Below are 16,940 nucleotides of genomic sequence, written 5' to 3'. Positions count from 1 at the left end.
TGCCGCCGTAAAGCATATGCAAAGAAGAGCATTATAAAGTACTAATGACAACACAGAGAGGAAAGAGAAAAAAAGTTTTTATTGGAATGGAAAGTTATAATTACAGGTTTTCAACTTTTTCATCTTCGCAGGCGACAACGCATTGCATTCGGAAGATTGTGGACAACAATGCCGAACGTAACATGAAAGGAGGAATCTGCATAACTTCACGTGTTATCGCATCTTGCAATTCTGACACAGTTGCGGAATTCCGTTATTCCTGAATTGCAGCAACGAAATGTCATTAGGGACATTGTATGGATGCAAGATGGGGATCCTCCACACGTCGCCCAATGTGTTCGACCAGTGCTGCAACAACACTTTGCTGATAGAGTCATCTCTAGTAACTTTGCAGTTTCGTGGCCACCACGATCCCCCGACTCACTCCTATGGATTTCTGGTTCTGGGGTTATCTGAAATCTAAGGTCTGGTCCACAAGATGTGTCAGAATTGCAAGATGCCTTAACACTTGAAGTTATGCCGATTCCTCCTTTCATGTTACGTTCGGGATTGTTGTCCACAATCTCCCGAATGCAATGCGTTGTCGCCTGCGAAGATGAAAACGTTGAAAACCTGTAATTTTAACTTTCCATTCCAATAAAAACTTTTTTTCTCTTTCCTCTCTGTGTTGTCATTAGTCCTTTATAATGCTCTTCTTTGCATATGCTTTACGGCGGCAATTTTCGTCACACGCTAATCGTTCCAAGCCATTTGTGGTTTTTCAATACGCTGATGATCAATTTGCGCAATGAAAAAGTGGGTGTTGCCATTCGAAAATTTCAAAATTCTCTCCCTGTAACCGTAACCGTTAACCCTGTGTTGTTTAGAATCATCACAATCTCGAGCGCATACCTTCAAACAACCATGTCTGAAATTTTGGTTCGATTGGTTGAGCGGATAGGCCGCTAGGGTTTCATATATAGGGGAAGTTTTTTTTTTTTTTTTTTTTTTTTTTTTGACCTCCCTGTATCCTCCCGTTACCAGCGGAAACAGGAGGGAGAAATTCAGTTTGCGATGCCTGGTTCATTTCAGCACATCTGAAAGGGGGTCTGGCCAGAATTTTTTAGACTTAAGAATTATCCAAAAGTCTCGCTAGCATAAACATCAGAAGATTGCAGAATAAACTAAATAATACTTGCAATGCTCATTAACACCATCCAAAATGAACTAATTAACTAGAATAGGAGATTATTTATTTCAACAATATCGAACAATCTTTTAACAGTGGGATAATATACGATTCAAAACACCCTGTTCTGAATAATGACTTCAGTGCAGTGGCGGCTCTAGGAAGTGCAGAAAAACTATGCCCCTCCTTTTAATAAATTATCCTATTCAGTTTAAATTTCCAATACATTTTCTATTTAAATTCAAGTTAACGTTAGGCTAATTTTTTTTCGTTTGTTTTTTTCGGGAATTTTGTGAAGATGCACATATTTTTGTTGATAAATTATGATTAAAAAGTTATACGGTATTAACATTTGTAAATACCGTTGTTTCAGAGACACTCGTTGTCATTAAAAATCGTAATAATAAAGTGAATATAATGAAACAGACAGGAACTTCCCAAATTTGTTTTGGAAGTTTTGTCAAAAGAATGCTTTTATTTGAATATTTTAAAATTTCTAGAATATGTATTTTTTGAAAATTTATTTATTTAGAACTAAGCTAATAACGTTTTTAATCCAACTGCCTGTATTTCTTTCTCCTCTCTGGCGACCTATTCAGCTGCCTAAACAACATAGACGTAAATCCGCCTCTTTTTCAGTGCTTTTAATAATTGGATTGGAAAGTTGACATAGTTTCAACCATGTTTCAAGGAGCATGTTTTCTTTTACGTTTTAAAATATATATTTAGTTTCTCAAACAAACATCTTTTAAGTGATTGAAAAAAAAAATCCAGATGAATCATTAAAATATATTATTAAACCCTCTATCCAATTGTTTTTATCGTTTGAACTTTTTTTTTTACCCTCTCAAACTTAAGGAGTAATCGTATCTAAGCTTTACAAGTCTTTGTAGCATAAAAATGTAAGATAAAGTAAACTTAGAAATCAAATAAGCTTAAAATAATGCACCCATAAAATTTCCTAGAATATAGGTTAAATAAATAGTTCTTCTAGAAAAATCAAATAAATCAGCAATAAACTGATGCTTGTAATTTCATCTATAACTCTTGAGTCAGTGTCCTTAAATAGCTTAAGGAGATTGTAAAAAATTGATTCTTTTTTTAAAAATTATTCTAGCATTTAATAAATAGATGTAATATGTGTGTTACAGACTGAACATTTCAGTATCTAATTTTCAATCTCGTAAATCTGAGGAAAACGCATAATTGACAGAAAAGAAGCAAGAACGATAAAATTCGCATATACCAATATAATGCAATCATACAGCCCGCTTATTGATATAATTTAGCTTACTTCAGAAATAACAATTTAAAATATCTAAAATGCAATAATTCGTTTTGTTTGCATTTTGCAAACAAAACAAATTGCAACTTTTCTGCTTTCAGCTGTATACCGACGATATGTTTAAGTTATTAACCCACTTTTTAATTAATTTAAAATTGTCTTTATTTCATGAATTCATATGTGTCTGAAGACATTAATTACTATCGATCCTAAATTTACAATGATTAAAACTGGGGACGCCTGACTTTTTCTTACATGAGAAAGGTTAAATATGAATTTTTAATACCGTGAAAGTTTCAAGATCTATAAGTAACATTTCTCTATTTTCCACGATTTCCTTTTTGTAACTGAATGTACTATGACCGTCTTCCCGATTCCAAGCACTATTTGTTAGACAAGTAATATCTAATAAATGCACTTAAGGGAACAAAGCTAATATAATTTTTAGTCGATAACCGACACTTTTAGCCATAATATCAAATTGCATGGATACTCAAGCTTTTAGAGAGAAATTGATTTCAGATTTAAAATCAATAATAATAAAATAACTTGAAAATCAGTTGAAAAATTCCATACAGTAGAAAATTTAATGGTGTGTGTGGGGGGGGGGGAGGTTCTTCAATGTTTTTGAGTTTTTGTCGTTCGCTGAGCTGTTTTTGTGCATGCGTAAAGCGTTCAATTTTTGAGGTACATATACCGTTCCAACTCTATTTAAGAGTATTTTTTTTTTTCATATACTGAACGCTTTGTGATGGAAAAAAGTGGGTGTTGCTGTTCGAAAATGTCAAGTTTCTGTACCTATTATCGTAATGGTGAACACCACTTTATTGTCGGTAATAGAAACCTGAACTCATACCTCTGAATAATTATATCTGAAATCTCATCTCGATCGGCTGAACGAACCGGCTGCTAGAGGTCCATATATCGTCAAAGTTATTTATCAATTAGATATTTTATTGTATTTTGTAAAATCTGATATCATAGAATCGTATATTATTGGTATATGAATGTCATATTGAAATCCTCAAATTGAATTATACGTTTTGTCTTTGTGAGCTTTGATTTCATCTTGTATAGTTTTTATATTAGTAAACAAAATTTAAAAACATTCTAACGAAAGCTAACATGTTTAAGTAATACTATGCCCTGTCATATGCGGCGACAAATATTTGGTAAGAAACATTTCTCAAATGTGTATTTTTATTTCTATAAAAATAGAAAGTTAAATAATTAATAAAAAAATAAATACAAGGCAAAAAATAACATATAATAAAAAAATCATTTTCAAAGGATGAACTAGATATTTAATTTACCCACTTTTGCCAATTTTATTAAATCCTGAATTCATTAGAGTTCCATAAAGAGTTACTAGATGAATTCCTACATAATTTTTTTCTCACAAATTATGTGCAAATCGTAAATTAAACTATATCAAATATGCTATTTGTGATTTTATAAGTAATTTCGGAAAAGATAATCATAAGGTCAAACAAACTTACTTGAGATGCATGAGAAATTTTTGTCAGAAATTTTGCCCAGAGACCCTCAGAGCTCCAGTTACACTGAAAATATATCGAAGAATATCAAACGTAATTCTCAGTTCCGGCATGCACGTACTCGCAGTTATTATCAAAGAGCCCAACGGTTAATATTTGCCCATCAGGGTGTCTTGCGTAAAACGTTTTATTACAAATAACTGTCATTTCTTCAAAATATTTATAAAAGAACATGTTCCCTTCTCTTTTAGATGCGTACTGTTTGCTCTCATTGTATATAGTCTATTCTTTTATGTCTTATTTGAAATTGTTTGTACATGTGTCTTGAGAAACAACTTCCGCAGATGAGCTGCAAGAAATAATCTTTAAAGGCCAACTTCTAGAGATCCGAATGACATCTGAAATTGATGCAAAGTTTGATATTTAAATCTTTTAAAATCTATCAAAAGACACTATGTGCTGAATATTTGCCTGGTATAACATACAAATTTAATAAGCATGTACATGCGCATGCGAATTTTTCCAAATTTAATTTCTGGTTTATCATTATAAGTAGAAGCACTTAACAGAATATTTAAACTTCAAATATTATTATGTTGTCTTATATTTCACATACATTCCTTCAAAGAGAATTTTAAATTACTAGAATGTGCAATGTTCTTATTATATAGTAATTATTTTTTTAAAAGAAATCAGATACTCTAATCATGAATTTCTAAAAGTGCAATTCATTTAAATTAAGATCAATAATAATATAACCTTATATCATGTTGATCTCGATTCTAGATAAAGCAAAATAATTGCATTACAATAAAATAATTCAGTTTTAAGGATTTACTAATTTGTAAGTCTTCATTCGCCGTCTTTTTTCCTAACCGATTACATTTGGTACTGAAGAGCTTATTACCGAAGCAACTGAGATCAAGCTAATCACTTCCAAAAGATTTTTTTTTTACCGAATGAATAGTAAAAAGACTAAATAATTTTAGTTAATCAAATTGCATTATTGCACTAACTGATACTGGTTAGTCGAAAATTAGATAGCTCAAATAAAAACAACTTCTGATACGCCTTTTAGCGCAATTATTTTATTTCGTCATCTGAAATATAAAATGTTAGTAAAAAAAAAACGCATTGAAATCTGCTATCGCAAATTTCAAGTTACCATGTGAGAACATTGTTTTTAAAAAAAATCAAGTGGTATCATTCCGGCAAAAAAACATCATGTTTTTACATGATGTTATACTCCGCTATCATCAACATTTAGAGAAAGATGCTTTTTGACCGCCTCAAAACCAATTGAGCTCTAAAAGTTTTTCATAGAAAAACAATTTAAACCGGTTTTCAACAATCATGCGATTATCAGATTACGCATGCTCCAATATTTAGAAAATGATGATCCTCATCCCCATCTCAAACTTTTTCGAGCTCCAAAACTTTATCTCGAGGCCAATTTTTTACGAAAATCCAATTTAAATTGTTTTGGAATGATCACTTGATCGTCACGCAATCGTCAACTTTTAGAAAAGCGAGGGTCCCCACCCCCATCTCATATCGTTCGAGCTCCAAAACTTTTTTGTTTCTGTTAGCTAAAAATAATTGAAAATTAAAAACCTTTTGATTCTCTCTTCACTGTTTCGCGTTCATTTCCATTTTTTTTTCTCTGTGCTTTTTCGGGAGATAACTTCATACAACTTGGTCTTTTATTGGCCAACTAGGAGAATCGGGTGCATGGCGGACATTCGCGACAAATGTAACTTTTTGTTGGCGAGAAGACGCCAAATGTGACAACATACTTTATCAATTTCTAATAACCTTAAAAGCCAAAAATTGATATTCCAAAAGCGATAAATCGCCAATTTTCCGCCCGTGCATTTTGAGGCTTCAAAAACCCCAAACCAAAACATCATGTTCTCACGTGAAAAAAAAAAAAAAAAAAAAACATTGAAACACCTTATTTTTTTTACTGTAGTCTCTTGGACTCTTTGTGAGTAATAATCATTAACTCAAAAAAAAAGTGATATAAAATTTTTTTTGGAATATTGAATATTGCAAGAAATTTGGCTAACTGTTTTCATTAAAAAAAAATTATATTTCAGTTCTCTACTCATTTATGGACCTGAACTATTTTGCGTATTTTGAATGTATTAACATAGAAATCGTATATAATTTCTGTTTATACTGTGGAGTATTAAGGGTCCCGAAATTGCTATCAATTAAAATTCAATAAAAAGAATAAAGTGGGCAGTTAATTGAATTTATCATCACTAAAATTTATTCATAGCTCCAAAGAATCTCATACAATTTTAGCTAATTACAAACTGGCGACGAATAATTAAGATATACACAAAAGACAAAAGAATTGATAGAGGGCACTATATATATATATATTAATGCCTTAACATCAAGTTAATTTTAAAATTCAGTTGTCTTGAAATTTTAATTTTAAAATCTATCTCACAAGATTTAGTAATTATAAAATGTGTTCTATCCTTAAAAAGAATCTAAAATTGTTTTAAACTGCATTACTTAAAATCGGTGGCTAACAAGATCTTATGAGTCTTTCTATTGAGATCAACTGTGAATGAGAAATAATACATTTCATTTTGCTATCGTGCTCGTAATTAGTGACATGGTGGTGACAAGATTAATGATATAACCAATGAAGGGCAAATTCAAGACATCTTTCATATTTTGAATATTTTTTAAATTAAAATGGATTATTTTTCTTCTTCAGGATAACCATTAGATATTGAAGTTAGTAAAATTTAACAGAGAATGATGCCTAACTACGAATAAAAGCATTGATCATAAAAGTATGGGTTAAGGTATCATTAATGAGTAGATACGATTGATGGTTACAATTCGATGAAATATTTTTCACACTGAATATAATATATTAATATAAATTCATATCGGAAATGTAATGCATTATAATCATTATAATTTCATCGTTATTTACTTGGGACAATAAAGGTCGAATGCTTCTGAAGAACACGAATAAAACTTCCGAAAATTTCGATATTTTATTAGAAAGCTGTTTATAGAAAAAAATTCGCTGGGTTCTTTTGTTAGAAAGAAAGTTATTTTTAGATTTTCATTTCTCATTTATTGTAGTCATCGGTAGATTAGTGTATTAAATGTCGTAAAATTTTTATAAAAAAAATAATAAAATGTCTAAGACAACCAAATAGATGGCACATATCGAGTACCGTATTAGACAATGCCATAATTAAATAGCCATAATAAAAAAATAATTCGCTGTATAAATAAATGTACTTTTGATTAGTAAAGTAAAAGCTATCACAATAAAAATAACTGTACCTAAATAATATTTTTATGATGTTTAAGCTAAATTCTCATAAAATAAAAAAGTAATCTTTTTAAACATCTAAAAATATTTTGTTGAAGTTGAGTTTTCAAAATAATATTAAAGTTTTTATTTTTTATTTTATAAAAAAAAGGAAGTAATATAGGCTGTCGATAGAGCGATAAAGATTTGATAAATTATGTAAACATTTTGTGATATTTACAAATGATGTATTAAGGCGACACGGTACCTCAATTTTTTTTAATTTGAATGTTAAAATTATATTTTACTTTTATTTTATGTAAAATAGTACTCTATAACTCTCCCCAAAATATTTTTTGAAATTTAATTTTTTTTTAATTATAAGTTTTTTTAAATACGAAGGTTTTGCTTCAATTTTTTTCCAGGTAGCTATTAATATACTACTTAAAACTTAAAATGGATTTCTTCCTGCCAACAGCATTTAATTTTTTATAATTTTTTTTATTATAAAAATACAAAATAATCTGAAAAATGCATAAATTCTGACTTTCGACCTTTTTAAAAAAATTACTACACATCTTAAATCTAATTCCATGTTAAGTTTTATAAAATATATATTTCTGAACTTTCACAAAAAATTTCACACCCCTACCTCCATTTTTAAGAAAGCCTCAGATTTTCGAAATGTAGCTTATAAGCAAAAACATAACATGGAGGAAAATGCATTTAAAGTTTTTGTTCATCTAAATCATATTATAAAATCTATCCAATTTGACTGTAACTTCTACAAATTGTGATTCAAGTTATTCTAAATTGCTTAAAGTTAAAAAAATGCAAACATTTATTGAAACAAAATATATTTGTATTTGAAGATGTAGAGAAAAACTAACGAAAGATCAAAACTTTACAAATCTTTATTATAACACCTTTAAAAATATTAATATGCATATCAAAATTGATAAAAACGTATATTTCTGCTATTCTGCTTGCTATTTCTGCTATTCTGATATTCTGCTTTTTCGATGCAGTTGTAACTTTTGAGCATTTACTCCAAATGATACTGTGGTGGAGAGTCTCATTAGAATTTTGTGTCATGCACTGAATACATCGCTCTAATTGCTCATTTGATGCAAGCCTTTGGTAAATTGGCAATATTTTTGCCAAATGAGCTTCTTTTACAGGTGTTTGAATCTGAAAAGGGGATGTGGCAACATTGTTTACTCTCCCGTCATGCATCAAAAATTCTTCAATTTCTTCATAATAAAAAATAATAATAAAGCTACAGCTCTAAAATTTTGCAGGTACATTTAGAAAGACTCAATTTATCATATAAACCAATAAAAAATTTGATTTTTTAATAACTTTTCGATTACCGTGTCGCCATAAAGTATGTTATAATTATCGCTAGGTATTAGTATAATAATAATTTTCATGCTACAATAATTCATTAATTTCTAAACTGGTGAAAAATAATTATTGACATTGAAAGACTGTTGTCAAATCATCTGCAATAAAATATTTTATCCGAAATAATACAGGTAATTTTTCCATCGTTATGTCATCAGTGCAAGGAGTATAAATATACAATGTGGTTCTTTCAGAAGAAAAAGAAGGTAAAAAAAATGTGCAGTAGGATTTTCCATTATTTAATAAAAAATGTCTTTTCAGTTTTATTTTTCACATCTACAAAGTTGCTTTTTCCTATATAGTGATAGTAAATAAAATTTGAAAGATTTATTTACTATCATTATATAGGAAAAAGCAACTTTGAAGATGAATAAAATTTGAAAGATTTATTTTCATTCGAATGCATTTCCCTTCCGTAAGATTAAGATAAAATTGCTCTTTTTTACTTTCTGATATATAAAGTCTACAAAAAGAAAGTATTATAATCGCCAAAAAAATTCAAATTCAAGATTTTGACGAATTTTTTATCTCTCTAACTTTTTTGAGTCAAAAAAACGCATTTTTTTATGTCTATATGTGATATTTATCTTCATTTTATTAGAAACCGAAACATTTTGCGCATTACCTATAAATTGATGCTATCTATATGAAAACGAAAACGTTAATTGATGAAGTATAAATAATTGATAATTTCGCGAACCTCTAAAATTCTTTAATCTGTTATTGATTTACCAGATTTTGAAAATAAATCCAAAATTAATCAATCTTAATTTTCCAGAGAATTTCCAAAACGATCTTTTAATAAACGATCATAAATAAAAATAAACAATCTTCTGTAATTTTTCAAAATTTCTGCAAGATTTTATATAGTACAAGAGTCGTACTTGTACATTCTGCCAATAATTCTGAATTTAAATAACTGTGCAACTGCAACAGAAGATTTATAGAAAAAGTATCGTAAAATAATTGAAGGAATTGAAGTTCAATTTAAGGAAAAATAGGACTTCAGCATTTATATGACCTTCTAATGCATACAAGTTTCAAATGTAGCCTTCCTAAGATCATAATATAAAAGAACACCCCATTTGCATTGTATTTTTGTAATGTGCTGAATAGGAAGGTTAATTCTGGCAACAAAAATATACATTGATTATGTAAATGCTGAACACCATGTCTTTCGAAACAGTGACTCTGTGTAGTAAAGTGCAAGTCCTAACATTCATGTTATTGTTGCTAGAAATCGTTTTGTCTTAGAACTCTAGAACCTATTACAATTTCCATTCATAAAATGTGAGGAATGTAAATTTTTTGACACATCTTAATCTAGCAATTAAATTAAAGCTACTGAGTAAAGAAAGTGTAGAAGCGATAGTAAGTTTGATTTACGAAAAACGCGCGAAAAATTCGAGCATTGTTTAGGATGCATTGTTGTCGCAAATAACATGGATTTTTGCTTCATAAGTTATAAAACTAGTCGCTTTGATCAAAAGTTCTGCAAACATTGAACTTTATAAGAAATCTCTTTGTTAATGGCTTCAGGATTCGTGATGAACTATTCCTCGAATTTCAAATGAATGAAGATAAATGTGGTGCCTGTGTCTGTGGCACTCGAAATATTTCTTATGATTTACTGTCCCAATCATCGTTTCATTCTTCATCTATTAAAATTTCGTCTTCTTTCGTTGTTTCATATTATTTTTATGAATTAAGAAACAGAGATAGATGAATATAGGAACCTTCAGTAGAACGTAAGTGGATATTCAGTTTCATCAGTTGTTACTGTATCGTATCAACATTGAATATCATTACTATTACAATGATATGAGGTGTAGTTCTACAAAGCTAGTCACAAAAGATTTTGATAACTATAACTCAACAGCGTAAATATATATTTTTTTTATATTTAGATTCCATATGAAGTGAAAAAATAGTTTTGTAAAAGTTTATAAATAATGGCGATATTACAAATATAGAATGATAATTTCGTATTGTAACCTAGAAATCTGTGAACGAATGCAAACAAATTTGATATACAGCAGAAAATTATTTCAAATACATAACTTTAAATTATTTGTAAAGTGTAAACATTTATTTCAATTTACCGAGTTACAGTGCAAACAAAATTGAGATAATGGAGTTTAAACCTTTTTATTAAATAATTTTGATATCGTAAATTGAATAAAAATATTTATTTAAAGCGAAATAAATATTTTTATTCCCTACCAAACTTGTTTAAATCGGAAATTCCGTTAAAAGTGCTACGAGGATAAATATTTTAAAATATAAAACATGTCATTTTCGCTTTTTGTCATTTCATACTTTTCGACCTCTGTAACACACCGTCATTAATGCGAGTAGGTAATAGTCCATATATTTAACGACAAAAATATATTTATAGTTTTCCAGATTTCTTAATATAAAAACTATCACATGTATATAAACCAATTAAAATAATTAAGTATATCGAAATTTTTATCTCTTTGACTATAAAAATAGATTTTGTTGAATCAATTGTTATCTATCTCTTGATAGGTATCATTTTTATAATCAGTTTACATTTCAAACAGCACTCAGCGCTTTCCCCTTTTAGGTCGCCAATTTCAAAACAATAATCCTATTGTTAATTTATGATTTATCTTTAATGTCAAACATTTAACCTCAAAGATAAACAAATATTCCCCTGTTTACACGCAACTTTTTTTGCTTCAAGTATTTAAACTCCCGAAGATAAACAAATCTTTCTATGCCTCCTCAAAGCTCACCGTTTAGCAATCTGAAGACTACGATATCTCCTTTATCAGCAGTCGCGAAAAACAGAGTGAGTTGCTGATTTATTTACGTCGAGATATCAGGAAAAAGGACTTATGCATCTAAAATGGAATAAAACGAAAATGTTGCTTGCCAAAAATGCATTTAGAAAAGTCTCTTTTCGGGTAATAGGAAAAATGTGGTTCAAAGTCCGCAACTTATCAAATTTCTAAGAAAAAAAAATAGCGACAATCAAGCATTAAGTATCTGATGCTAAAGAATTGTTTAGATTATTAACTCTTACAACTTCTAAACCTTAAGTTTAAGACTAAATATTTTTTATATATATATGCTTGAGATATCAGCCTAGAAACTTCAAATTTCTACCAAGAAGAATTCAAAGGTATCATATATGTATAATATATGCTCTAAACGATGAAATTAAGAATTTATTTACCATAAAAAGGTTAGAATAATAATTAATTATTATTAATTAAAGTTAAAGGTTCTAATACACCTTAAGAAATTTTGTATAAGAATTCGAAAATTATACGGTGTATATATATATATATATATATATATATATATATATATATATATATATATATATATATATATATATATATATATATATATATATATATATATATTGCTTTTTCTCAGTACTTGATGATCATAAATAAACTCGGGCTTATTTTCTTGTACAATAGCTAGTAAGAAATAAAAACAAACTCCGATCAATGGTTAGAGCAGGGAGAGTGTTTCCTTGACTTTTGCTATTTATTTTAAATATAGAGATATTTTATATCTCTATATTTAAAATAAATATGCATAAATTAAAGTAAATGTCATGTATTTTTTTAAATATGAATTTTAAAATTTAACTTCATGGTATCTAATTTCTTAAAATGACTTAAAATGCTAATCAATGCGTAAAACAGATAAGTCAATCTGCCCAATTCATCTTTTATTACTACATTATCCCAGCAGAGACAATTTTTATATATTTAATGTATATGCTGTGCAATGGAAACAAACAAATTTGGATTGGCATTTTTTTATATTTCAATTGTTTTTGCCTTTCCTTCGAACTATATAAAAGCATGTCAGACACGCCAATAATTAATCTATATCTATCTATACTTATAATAAAGCTCAATGTGTGTGTGTGTGTGTGTGTGTGTGTGTGTTGGCGCTCTACAGGCAAGGTCATTTGACATACAGCTATCAAATTTGGTACATGTATACCTTAGAGGTCGGGAATGTGAACCTGGGGTCCCTTTTTTGAAATTTTAATTATTAATTAAAAACTAACTTTTCCGCCAAAATAATCTTCCATTTTCCCCACCACCAAATGAGTAATGCTTCAGTTTTTTTTTCTCCCAACAGTAATGAGGCTAGGGTTAACGTTTTTCGGCGATTATTTCAAACGATTCTGTTTATTTTCTTAATGTTTTAATAATTTAAAATTAAACATTGTTAATTAATCCATGTTTCAGATTCATTCTGAAATACTTTTGAATTAAAATAACACAGAATAAAGGAAATTAAAAATTATAATCTGCATAGCGTTACCCCAACTGGCTTAGAAAAATTCACGCATTTGCGTTACCGTAATTGGCGAAGAAAATTCACGCATGCTCATTGTGTTCCGATTGTTGCCATGACAACCATCATCAACGGACGATTTAAATTATTTTTAGGTTAGTTGCATGCTTTTGTAAGTAAATTGTATTTATGTTAGTTATATATATTTTTTGTATATGCTTATAGTTTTAAGTACATCGTTTTTTAAGTAGTTTTTTTAAACCTGTTTTCGACCGATTATTTTAAACGATTCATTTTATTTTTAAAATTAAACATTGTTAATGAATCGATCTGTTCATGATGAATCTGAGAAAATTTTGTTGACAAATTCTTGAGATATTACATAAATTAAGAAAGATATTCTTTAGTGCCCATAAAGTTCAAACGCTCAGTGACTTTATTATCAGTAATCATATTATTAAAAAAATGCTTTGTTTCAATAAAAAATATTATTATATTAATTGCAGATTAATCATTTACACTTTAATTTAAAGCATAAATTCTAGGAGGGGTGAAGGCCTTTATAATATTATTAGTGAATTATATGACTATCAAAATTTGAAGTTTTAAAATATTTTGCTGAAGAATCTATTAAAGTTGGAATTGCGTAAAATATTTAATGGTACGACCGGAGTTTAACCCCCTGCTTGGTGAAATTTTTTAAAATCGCCAACAACGGCCTAGCGAAATGTTCAAAAGCAAAGGAGCAGATGTTCAATTATAGTGCATAATAAAGATTGCCAGCTTTGGCGCGTTATCGCAACTTGGCGAAGAAGGGGGTTGAACTCCTTTTCATCCTATTTAATTATTAAAATTTAAACGAACATTAAGATTGGCGAACCGGCTGGTCGCCAAAGGCGGCTAGTTAATAATAAATTAATCTATTTGAATGTCAGATAAAAGAAAAAAAAATTGTCACTTAACGCTGAATTTCGTCGTTAAATATATATTTAGTTCAATCATAATTGAATCATGCTTCAATCTGTTTATTTAAATTTATTTTCAAGAAATGAAACAGAATACAATTATAGCAAATTTTATTAACTCAAGTGTTTTTGATTCCCGGTGAATTGATCAAAACGTTTTCCTTAATTTTCAGTGCATAAAATTATATGAATTTGCAAGCTTTCCCTTTTTTTCTTGCCCTGAACTTTTACGGAGTAAAAATTTTTACCATGTTCGTAATCATGTTTTTCTAACATCGAATTTTTTTTTCTTCTACTGGGAAAACAGACAAAAATTTGTCCTTTCAGGCAAAATTTTAGAAAAACTTATGTGGAGCTTCCTTTCGTCCGCTTTTTGAATTGTTAGGTCTGCTTGCTAAAGCTAGGATTGACTTAAGTCTTGAAAAGTACCAGGCTCAAGCAATCAGCAGAATTTTAAATCAAACAAATTTCCCTTTAATGATTTATTTCCTTCATAGCTGACTTCTTAATAGATTTTAATAATAATTTTAATTTTTATTGAGACTCAATGATTTTATATGACTAATGCTAACAAGTCGATAAATGTCCTCTCTTAAAATTCCTTTTCTCTGCTAATAATAATAATTGTGTGTAGGAGCGGAGACGCTTACAGGCCAGGTCGTTTGACCTGCAACAACGAAATGTTGTGCAGAGGAAACTTAAAGAGCGGAAATGTGCACCTCATAGTGAATTTATTTTTTTAATTTTAATTAATTAAAAATATAGGTAAATTTTGATATTTTTTTCCCTGTGGTAACTTCCAAATATATATCTGCACAAAAAATTTTATATCATTTTAAAATTTAAATTTTTTTTAATAATACCTATTTAAACATCAAATTAACCTTTTTCTGGATTTTATGATTTTTGAAATTTATTTACCTAATTTCCAACAATAGATAATATTGTTACTCTGAGATGCAAAACTTTTCATTGTTTCATCAAATATTTAAACGCGTGATTTTTTTTTCATTATAGAAAGCTAAAAAGGATTCCTTTTAATACTTGAGTAGTTTACGGGATGAATAAAAGCATAAAGTTACAATACTGCAAAATTTAGAAAATTGTTGAACTGGAAGCATAGATTTTCAATTTTATTATGATGTCATGAGAGTAATTTCCCTAAAAAAAGGTACCATGCGCGCAATAAGCAGAAAATATGAAAGAGATTAAATACAATCGTATTATGCCGATTTGTTAGAACCATGGGCTTAAAGTTATGTCTAAATAATTTAGCTAAGATTAAATATAACAATTATAGCCGGCGAACCAGTTAGTCGTCAAAGACGATAAGCATATAACAAGAATAAAACATATTATTAGAAATTTAATAACACACAGTGCATTCTAAAAATTTCGTTACTTTTAAAACAGAAATAAATTGCTTATTTTAATGGAGTAATCATCTTCCTTCACATTTATTGTTATATCGTAAAATAAATGCACTGGCATTTATTTATTCTGATGAATTTTGCATTGAAATACTTTTAAAATTTACTACAAATTAGTACCGGATAATAGACTAACACCTTTTGAAGAAATGTTGCAGGTAAATGCACCTGCCATAAAATGGATTCTTAGTTTTTACTTATGAATTAAGAATGTCCTCTTAACCAATGCAGTGATTTCAGCATAATAAGACTAGAAAGAGATGTATGAAATATTCTTTAAGACAAGCAGAGGAAACAAAATAAGCGAGAATTATTTTCTTCAGACGTATAGTTACTCCATAGAAGCACAAATCTCGCCCTTTATTTAAAGTCTAAGGAAATGATGGCATTACAGATCACTTATTGCTAAAAGATATAATGCCAGGTAGGCTAATTCTTTCATTTCCAAGACCATTCGACTTCAGGTGCCTCAGAGTAGTAGAATGCGCAAATTTCTCTTTCAAAGATAAACAAATTTCCTACTCTTCTCAAAAACTTCAATGACAGTCCCGTTTGTTAAGGATTGATATACAAAAACTAATACTTGTTCAGTTAAAAGCTATTAAACAAAAACATGCTAGGATATAATTTGAATCTAAGCGAGCGCCTCTGATGCTTACATAATTATGCCTTGAATATTATTGAAGGACAAAGGATTCTTCCGTGATACCCATGCAACTGGGGAGCCTGTTATAATTTCAATGAATGGACAGAATTCGAAAATTTCATAATACATCACAGATACAGTTTTAATATCAATATTAAAAACTTTCACGTCATAATTCTGCAAGAATTTCTATAAAAAGTTATCTTTCAGCATTTTAATGAGCATTCTTTTTTGCATTTAAAATGATTAGTACCAAATGGCATGACATGTCTGATGTTTTGCTACGTAATTTTCCTTCTGCCTTTTTGAGATTATTTTTAAGCCTTATTTTGTTCTTAATGTAAAAATTCTGGATCAGTTTTCTGAGTGAAATAAAAACTTTACAACTGTGTTAAAATCTAAGGATTGAAATGAGAGGAGCATTTATGTTTAAAAATTATAGATAACGATAATTTAACAATTTTGAAGACTTTTATTAAAAAGAAAAATTATGTAATGAAACACCAGAAACTTTCGTTGGCTGAATTTAGCTTTTGTTTTGTTAAAGATACGAAGCTTACAGAATTTCAAATAGCTGTAAAGCTTCGCATCTTTGACTTGCTAAATACAAATTTGATCCTAAATCAAATTTTGTGGTTTTTGTTCGTTTTTAATGTATCAAAATATTTCTACCCATGATTCTATCGGTGGAAATCATTTTATAGGTAGAATTATTGCTATTTTCAATTAAATCTCCTACACCCGTTTTTTTGGATAGATAAACTCATACTAAATCATATTGCCTCTAAACTTGACGTAAGGCTTGACAGTTGCTCATAATTAGACTTCAATCAATCGTAACATCGGCCATTCATTCCATTACTGAATATGATATATGGTATTTAACAAGTGAAGTCCTTTTATCTCAATTTATTGAAGAAAGGTACTTTTGCCTTTTTATTATTCGACTGTTAAA

At 28.9% G+C, this 16,940-nt stretch overlaps 1 protein-coding gene across 2 annotated transcripts in view; it reads right to left on the bottom strand.

Moving 5' to 3' along the window:
• Positions 1-16,940, bottom strand: part of LOC129962596 (polyamine-transporting ATPase 13A3-like) — a 102,667-nt gene that overhangs the window by 82,067 nt on the left and 3,660 nt on the right. The window contains exon 2 of one of the 2 annotated variants that reach the window (XM_056076401.1): positions 3,953-4,015. The exons of the other annotated variant lie outside the window; for it this stretch is intronic. The gene's annotated coding sequence lies outside the window, so the exon portion shown is untranslated. The remainder of the gene's footprint in view (positions 1-3,952; positions 4,016-16,940) is intronic. 2 annotated transcript variants of the gene reach the window in all.

Source organism: Argiope bruennichi, chromosome 3 (assembly GCF_947563725.1).
Source record: "Argiope bruennichi chromosome 3, qqArgBrue1.1, whole genome shotgun sequence".
NCBI lineage: Eukaryota > Metazoa > Arthropoda > Arachnida > Araneae > Araneidae > Argiope > Argiope bruennichi.
This window is presented reverse-complemented; position numbering and strand designations above follow the sequence as displayed.